The sequence below is a fragment of the Peromyscus leucopus genome, chromosome 2 (assembly GCF_004664715.2).
Source record: "Peromyscus leucopus breed LL Stock chromosome 2, UCI_PerLeu_2.1, whole genome shotgun sequence".
NCBI classification, from domain to species: domain Eukaryota; kingdom Metazoa; phylum Chordata; class Mammalia; order Rodentia; family Cricetidae; genus Peromyscus; species Peromyscus leucopus.
The window spans coordinates 11,311,225-11,321,113 of NC_051064.1; positions in this window are offsets into that span (position 1 = coordinate 11,311,225).

Genomic DNA, 9,889 nt, shown 5'->3' on the forward strand with positions numbered 1-9,889 from the left:
CAGGTGGTACAATGGTATATAAGAAAGCAAATAGAATTTCTAGATGACTGTTTATTTTCTAAAGAGCGAGAGAAAGAAGAGATGAGGATTAGGATGGGAGCGGAAGATCTGGGAGGAGCTGGGGAAGGGGAAATCATAATGAAAATATATTGTGTGGAAATCTATTTTCAATTGAAAAAGGAAAGAAAAGAAAAAAGAAAGAAAACTGAACAAGCCAGAAAGAACAAGCCAGTAAGCAGCATTCCTTCAGGGTCTCTATTTCAGTTCCTACCTCTAGGCTTCTTCTGCCTTGAGTTTCTGACTGACTTCCCTGCATGATGGACTGTGAACTGGACCTGGAAGCCAAATCACTAATTGAACTCAGTAAGTCTAAAATTAGCCCATGAAGTAGAGAAGAGGAATCAAAAAGAGGGAGGGGTACAGAAGAGGAGAAAATAAGGGGTAGATTTGATCAAGATACATTATATTCATGTGTGAAATTCTCAAATAATAAAGGGTAGCTAATGTAGGGTAAGAAACCTAAACTTAAGTGTCTGTGAGTCAATCACACTGAATTCCTCAACTGATTTTGGTCAGTTATGAGCCTAGGTAGAAGAAAAGCAACTGTAACATGATATAATACCATCCTAGCACCTATAAAGTAAATGAATGCTTCTGAAACCAGAAAACAGCTTTCCCAGCAAGGAGCACATGTTCTCAATGGCCTAAAAGAACATAGACTGGGACTGCAGGGAACTTCATTCCTTACTTGATATTTGTCTGCACATTCCTGGTACATCATTACTGTTATACAAAAGTAATAGTAACTTCACTAAACATAAACACACGTCTCCATACTTCCATAGAACTGAAAATGTATCCTGCATTTAAGTAATCTGAACTCAAAAATCCTAACTTCCAAATAAAGAATAGGAAATGTCCATCCCAACAATTATCTACTTGTAAGCAACATTTGTTAGTAGATTGCACATTTGGTGCAATACACAATCATTAATTTAGACATACATTAGGGGGAAAAACAACTGGAAAATAAATTAAATTTTATTGGGCACATACCTGTAATCTCAGCTCTTGGAAGGTAGCAGTATTATCAAGTGTGAGAACAGTCTGGTCTACATAGATGAACTCCAGAGAAGCTACCCAGCAAAACTAGCTGAAATATATTGATTAATTCATTAATTAAAAATTTATAAACAGGGTAAATATAATTTAGCTAAAACATATATTAGGCTTTGTGACAAAAAGAAAGACAATTCCATACATTCAATCTCAATATTATCCACAAGAAAAGCTTGAGTCTTTATTCAAAGATATCATACATGAAACGAAAAATGCCTTAAAAACTCAGAAATGAAGTCATCTAACCGCACAATTATCCCACAGTGGGAAAACCCACAGATGAACAAAAAACTAATACAAAAAATTTATTAAGCAGAGGTGTGGTGGTAATCTAATTGTACTGAATTATTATTTAGATTGTATGTTAATAAATAAAGTTGTCTGGGGGTCAGAGCTATTAGAGCCATAGCAAGAGTGTGGCGGTGGTGGCACACGCCTTTAATCCCATAGATATCTGTGTGTTCAGGGTCAGAGCTATTAGAGCCATAGCAAGAGTGTGGCGGTGGTGGCACAAGCCTTTAATCCCATAAGATCTCTGTGTGTTCAGGGATATAGTCAGCATTGGAGACATATGCCTTTAAGACCTAGGGGGCTGTACATTCAGACAGTGACAAGGCAGTCATGTGTTTGGGTTTACAACCAATGAGAAGGCAGAACAACATACTATAAAAAAACGAAACGACAGGAAGTAGGTCTCTTTTCGCGAAGCTGGGACAGCAGGAGGAAGGGTGAGATTTTAGCTCTGAGCTCTGACCTCTTGGCTTTCTCTTTTACATTGTTTCTGTGTTTCTTAATTAATAAGACGGTTGGTTACATCTATATCTGGCACCCAACGTGACAAGAATCCATTAAAAACTGCTTGGCTTGGCGGCAGGTCCGCTTTCCTGCAAGGGCGGCAGGCGGCCTGCGGTGGCGGCGGCGGTGGCACGCGGCCAGCGGCGATCGGCTTCTTAGTCCGAGCAGCGGCTTCTTAGCCTGGGTCTAGTTCTGCTTGACCTCAGGCTGGACTATCGGTGAGCTGCTTGCTTAAATCCTGCTTGCTTAAAGCCGGTGCTACAAACAACTCAGAGTTGCCCTGCCGAACAGGGCCTTGCCTGTAAAGCCAACACACGTGGTCGGAGCTTAAGGAAGCCAGACCCAAGCCTTGACTCGGCACAAGAGGGAACACGTGGCTGCATTTAAACTTTAGCCAGCTATGCTTTCTTGTTCTCTCTCTCTCTCTCTCTCTCTCTCTCTCTCTCTCTTTCTTTCTCTCTTTCTCTTTGGATTTACACCTGGGACACTAGGTGGCTGCTTTGAAAATCCCCTCGGATTTCTACTGTTCTACGCACAATTGGTAAGTCATAACATATCAGATATTTTAAAGGAAACTATCTAACAGAGAATTTTTTCCACATTAAAAAACAAATGGGTTTTATGTGTACATTGGAAGAAAATTGGTTTTTGTTCGAAATTTTAGGCAGTCTGGCAATGGAACAACTATATAATATTAGTATTGGTGGAATTATGCACCTTATCACTATGCTAATTCACATTTTAATATTTAAAAAGATAGTCAATTTAAGTGCCAGGATAACAGCTTTAGAAGAACTTGTTAAACCTGTAAAAATTCAGACAGAAGAAATTAACAGTGAAGTTGTTTCAAGTCGGGATCATAAGGTTGCAAAAAGAAAGCCTGTTTTCACACAGTCACCCTTAATTTATCCTGTAACCGTACAGCAGATGCCTGATCAAATGGCTACACAAAATACTTGGGCTCCAATTGAAATGTTGGATTTAAAAAGGTTTAAGGAGGCAATAGTATCTTATGGCATGCATTCCCCATATGTAAAGCAAATGTTAAACTCTTGGTCAACATATAATAGGATTGTACCACAGGACTGGCGGGACCTTGCACAAGGTGTTCTGGAACCCAGCCAGAGACTTCAATTTCTGACTTGGTTTAAGGAGGAGGCTAAAAACATAGAAAAACAATGGAGGGATAAAGGAATACAAGTTTGCCAGGATCAGCTTATGGGCGAAGGCCAATATGCTTCAACACAAACACAATGTTTATATGATGTCCAAACCCTAATTTTATGTTGAACGGCAGCCTTGAATGCATGGGACAGAGTTGAGGAACCAGGAAAAAAATCTGAGTCATTTACAAAGGTGAAGCAAGGCCCAAAAGAGTCTTTTACAGATTTTTTACAAAGACTGGCTTCAGCAGTAAAGAGAATGGTCTCGGATTCAGAAGCTGGTAAGGCAATAATTGAATCTTTGGCCTTTGAGAATGCGAATGCAGCATGCAAAAGAATAATCAGGCCATTAAGGGCAAGATCTGCACCTATGGAAGATTGGATTAGAGAAACAATTAATGTTGAAGCTGATGAGCATGATGATACATGGGTAGGAGAAGTAATTTCAAAAGGTTTGAGGAGTGTTAGATGTTTTGGATGTGGAAAGCAAGGACATTTGAAAAGGGACTGTAGACAGGTCATTCCCAGAAACAATGTTTCTTCAAGGAACAATGGCAACAGAATGCCCCTTCTTTCTGGAGTATGCAGAAGGTGTGGTAAGGGAAAACACTGCACCAACGAATGTAGATCAACAAAGGACAGACAGGGTAATCCTTTGCCTCAGTCTTCAGGAAACTCCCAGAGGGGCCTCATGCAGGCTTTCATAGCAAATCCAGTTCAAACCTTTCCTGCAGCCGTAGAGGAAACTCCTACTCAGAGCAATTAAATAACCAAATACCTATTGGAATAAATCATGCTGGTCAGGTTGATGAAACAGAGAGAATAGAAAATTCAGGAGAAAACATAAAGAAAATTTTTTGGCAAACTTCTATTAATGAACAAAGACCAAAATTAATGATAAAAATAAATGGTGTTTTGTTGTCTGGTCTGGTAGACACAGGTGCGGACGTTACCATAATTGCACCAGAATTTTGGCATCCAACTTGGCCTCTTCAGGAGGTAAACGTTCAACTGTTAGGAATTGGGACATTATCTCAGGTGAAACAGAGTGCAAGATGGCTCGAATGTATAGGTCCAGAAGGACAGAGAGGAAAATTAAAACCATATGTGGCTAACATAACTATGAACCTGTGGGGTCGAGACTTGTTGCAGCAATGGAATACTCAGATTAACATCCCTCCAATCTCAGAAACAAATCATAAACTAGCACATGTTACTGAGAGAAATATTAGAAGATATTGTTCTAATGAGTGGTCACCAGCCATCCATATTATACAAGAACAGGGCACAATAACTGATGATCTTCCAAAGACACTAACAGCTCTACCTTTAAAATGGTTAACAGACAAGCCTGTATGGGTCCAGCAATGGCCTTTAACAACAGAGAAACTCCAGGCTTTAGAAGAGCTGGTAGAAGAACAGTTAAATGCTCAGCATATTGAAGAATCAACCAGCCCTTGGAATTCTCCTGTATTTGTTATTAAAAAGAAATCTGGTAAATGGAGAATGGTAACAGACCTTAGAGCAATTAACAAAGTAATTCAGCCAATGGGCTCTCTACAATCTGGGATGCCTTTGCCTACTCTGTTACCAAAAGGATGGCCTCTCATAGTTATTGATTTAAAAGACTGTTTCTTTTCAATACCCTTACAAGAAAAAGACAAAGAAAGATTTGCTTTTACAGTGCCTACTTATAATAATTCTCAACCGGTTAAAAGATTTCAATGGAGGGTCCTCCCACAGGGAATGTTGAATAGCCCAACTCTGTGCCAATATTTTGTACAACAGCCATTGGAAGTGATACGTAAAAAATTTCCTAAATCTATAATTTATCATTATATGGACGATATTTTACTAGCTGACTCAAATGCAGATACTTTAGAAATAATGTTTGAAGAAGTAAAGAAAAGTTTGCCTTGCTGGGGATTACAAATTGCTCCTGAAAAGATACAAAGAGGAGATTCTATTAATTATTTAGGATATAAAATAGAGCTACAAAAAATTAGATCCCAAAAGGTGCAAATTCGGAGAGATAGACTACAGACTCTTAATGACTTTCAAAGATTATTTGGAGATATTTCTCATCTACGAACTATTGTTGGGGTAAAAAATGATGAACTGACTAATTTGTTCAAAACCTTAGAAGGTGACAAGGACTTAAATAGTCCAAGAGAATTATCACCTGAAGCTGAGAAAGAATTAGCCTTGGTAGAAAAGAAAGTGCATGAAGGACACGTGAATCGTATTGATCCAAAGCTGGATTGCATTTTGGTTATTTTACCTTCTAGGCGTTCTCCTACTGGAATATTAATGCAGAGGGAAGATATTATATTGGAATGGATATTTTTACCAAATAAACCAAATAAAAAATTAAAAACTTATGTGGAAAAAATCTCTGACTTGATTTACAAAGGAAAATTGAGACTTCGTCAATTAGCAGGCATAGACCCAGCAGAAATTGTCATACCATTAACTAAGGAGGACATTGAAAAATTATGGACAGAAAGTGAACCTTGGCAAAGAGCTTGCAGTAATTTTTTGGGAGAAATTAACAGCAAATATCCCAAAAGTAATAGAATTGATCTTATAAAGAGAGCTGATTGGATCTTGCCTCGAATTGTACGGCAAAAACCCATATCTGGAGTTCGTACATTTTATACAGATGCCAACAAAGAAGGAAAGGCAGGTTACAAATCAGAAAATTTAAGTAAAGTGGTTCAAAGTCCCTATAATTCAGTTCAAAAATCAGAATTGTATGCTATTCTATTGGTATTAATGGATTTTTCAGAATCTCTCAACATAGTAACTGACTCTCAGTATGCTGAAAGAGTGGTGTTACATATTGAGACTGCAGAATTTATCCCTGATGCTTCAGAATTAACTTCACTATTTATTCAATTACAAGATACAATCAGGAAAAGGAATCATCCTTTATATATAACTCACATTCGATCCCATACTGGTCTGCCAGTCCCTCTAGCACAAGGCAATGATGAGATTGATAAATTATTGATAGGAAATGTGCTGGATGCCTCAGAATTTCATAAAAAACATCACGTTAATAGTAAAGGTTTAAAAAAGGATTTTTCCATAACCTGGCAACAAGCCAAAGAAATAGTAAAGAAATGTCCTACTTGTTCCTTCTACAATCAAACGCCATTACCAGCAGGATGTAACCCAAAGGTTACTCAGAGAAATGAAATCTGGCAGATGGACATGTTTCACTTTGCAGAATTTGGAAAACTGAAATATGTACACCACACCATTGATACTTTTTCAGGATTTCAATGGGCAACTGCTTTGAGTTCTGAAAAGGCTGATTCTGTAATCACTCATTTGCTGGAAGTTATGGCCATCATGGGTATACCTGCACAAATCAAAACTGACAATGCTCCATCATATGTCTCTGTTAAAATGAAACAGTTTTTTGCTTATTACAATATAAAGCATATTACAGGCATACCACATAATCCTACAGGTCAAGCAGTTATAGAAAGATCAAACAGAACTCTAAAGGATATGCTAAATAAACAGAAATGGGTAACAAAAAACCCCAGAAATAGACTGCATAATGCTCTTCTAACTTTGAATTTTCTGAATGCCAATGAGAAAGGAACAACAGCTGCAGAGAGACATTGGATAATAGAAAAAATTACAGAATTAAATCAGCCTATATACTTTAAGGATGTGCTGACCTCAGAATGGAAACCAGGGTATGTATTACATTGGGGACGAGGTTTTGCTTTTGTTTCTACAGGAGAAGATAAGCTGTGGGTACCATCAAAATTGATAAAGGTTCGATTTGAACAAGAGAGACCTCTTAATTGAGGAGGTGATAGTTCATCAACCAGCATGAACATCCAATTTAAACTAACTTGTATCAATAACACATGCCTTTTCATTTAATCAGATAATAACTTGTCAAAAGGAAACATCCCCAAAATTAGTCTTGGGGAAAGGTTTTTGTTTTTGTCTTTTAGGAGAATGAAGGTTAAGGTATCTGAAGAACACTGGACAAATGAGATAACTGAAGAAAAGTGACAAATCATCTATCCCAAGAAACAGAGTGAAACGGTGTATGGGTATATATTATCTAAAAAAAAAAAAATTTATGTCTTCCTAAATGTTTGTTTCTGCTTTTCTCCAAAGATTTAACACTATTGGTTTTCTAATAGTCCCAGTTCAATTAAAATTTAAAGCTGACTTTGGAGTTGGAGAATGGCTCTCTCCTTCTTTAAACTCAAGCATGTTGTTAAAAGGAAAATCCAAACTCCCTGTATCATGCCAGAATAAGAGCCATCTTCTGCTATGGTACAGGACAAAAGCAAAATTAATTAAGGGACTATTCTATTACTAATCTCAACTCTTTGATTCTATTCTGATTCTTTAAACTTTTCTCAAAGTATAAATTTTATATCAAAATTTACAAGATTAATATATAGAGAGATATTTATACATTTTAAACCTTGTTAAGATATGAATGGTCATATAGAGTACTAACTAATTCTTTTTAAAAAAAAGGCTTCAATTACATGCATATATATGTCTTTGTGTTCGAGTCTCTTATCAGTTTTCTGCAGGAAATCACGGCCAGGCCTAACATCAACTGAAGTCTCCAGGAAGAAGATGGGGCCCCACAACAACAACAATTCCACATGGACAATAATAATATCATTAAGCTGACAAACATCATCCACAGATCAGCTTTGAACTACAAGGTGCTCAGAGCAATTTTGAGATGACTAGGTGAGATGATCCAATCTCAAAGACTACTTGAATAAGGACTTGAGATAAACCCTGAACTTTGGCATTATACACAGACTGGATAATGAAGGATATAGTTACCTTTCCTAGAATTTGACAATTAACCTAAAATTTTTCTTTCAGGATAAAGAAAACTTCGCCCATACCCAGCAGGAAGCAATTTTAAGAATACGATGCCCACATTCCCAAAGAGGTGGTGTGGGGCGGGTGGTTTTTTGGTCTTTTTAATGGTTTTTGGGTCTGGGATAATTTTCAGTGTTTAGAGGGGTTGGTTACAAGTTATTGTCAAGGGTTAGGAAAAAGGCTAAGCAAAGGAGATTAGATTTAAGGTTCTTGTTTAAAAAAAAAAGAAAAGAAAAAAGAAAAAAAAAGAAAGAAAGAAAAGAAAAAGACAATTACTAGTTTTAAATACTTTACATTGGATTGAATTGTTTTATATTGTATACAAATTTGAAACTGATATTGTTAGAAAATGCTATATGTATATTTCTAATTGCATTTATACCATTCATTTAACAATGTAATGCAAATTTCTGATCCTTGAATGTTATTATTACCAACTATTAGGATATAAAGAAATGAAAGTTAGTAGTTAGACATTACAATAGAACTTTTAGTCATATTAGATATGCTTTAAAAATTGAGCAGAGATGTTTTAGACAGGTCATCTTCAAACCCTTCAGAGATCTATAGAATATGGCATTTAAAATGTTTTAATAACTTAGAAAATTTTTCTTTTTTGAGACATGTCGGCTCCTGGCAGTACTAATCTACTTCAGAGAAAATATGGGCATTGAAGAAACTGCATATGGAGTCAACTTTCATTTTGGCAAAAGTTAGCCACTGGACAACAAAGTATCCTCGAATCAACAGGACAAAATGGACAGACAGATCACGAAACAAGGGACTACTGATTCTTGCCAAAACAAGTGTGGTTATGGCTTTATCAAAAGGCATCTTCTGAGGCCAGGACAATATGGCCCCATCCCTGAAGTGGCCTTCGCATCCGGAAAAGGTAAGGTGCCCTTTTCTTCGAAGGCAGCTTAACAGGCAGAGGGCCGATGGATTCTGTTGTACAATGGAACAGCAGCTGAAAGCTCATGCCTCTCAAAAGTAGACTGGCATTTAATAGAGGGATGTGGAGAAGAAGGGGATGCTGAGATGAAGCCATATATACACAGCCAAGAAGAATGGACAGCTGAATTAAAAAACTGTCAACAATTTCCAGAATTTAAAATCCTGAATCATGACAGGACACTAGTGGAATTCAGGTGTTTCTGGTACGTGGACTGCTCTCACCCAATGTGAGGTTGAACTGTTGACCTTGTGTACATCCTACTTCACAAATGAGTCTGTCAGATACACTAAGCCTATAGGCTGAAGATGATGCCCCAACACTGCGGAGAAACCTCAGGTGACTGCCCAGGCAGCTGGCTGTTTCTGTCAACTCACAAAATTTTTTGGAAGTTGCTTGCATGCACTTCCTGGTTTTATTTTTGTTAGCTAATATTATTCCCTTCTTGGGTCTCTGAGGGAGTTGAAGATTAGTTAGTTATGGTTGAAGATTAGTTAGTTATAGTTGAAAATTAATTAGGATAGAAAGTGCATTAGATACATCTTGGATTTACCAAAATAGGATAGATAATGGAATTATTTTCTCTGATTTGTCAAATACCTGTTTAGGTATTTATTACTTGTATATATTGTATATAGTTATTGTACTTTTGTATATAGTTTTTCTTTTGTTAGTTATAACCTTTTGCTTTTTTTCTTTTTATTAAAATAGAAAAGGGGAAATGTGGTGGTAATCTAATTGTACTGAATTATTATTTTGATTGTATGTTAATAAATAAAGTTGTCTGGGGGTCAGAGCTATTAGAGCCATAGCAAGAGTGTGGCGGTGGTGGCACACGCCTTTAATCCCATAGATATCTGTGTGTTCAGGGTCAGAGCTATTAGAGCCATAGCAAGAGTGTGGCGGTGGTGGCACAAGCCTTTAATCCCATAAGATCTCTGTGTGTTCAGGGATATAGTCAGCATTGGAGACA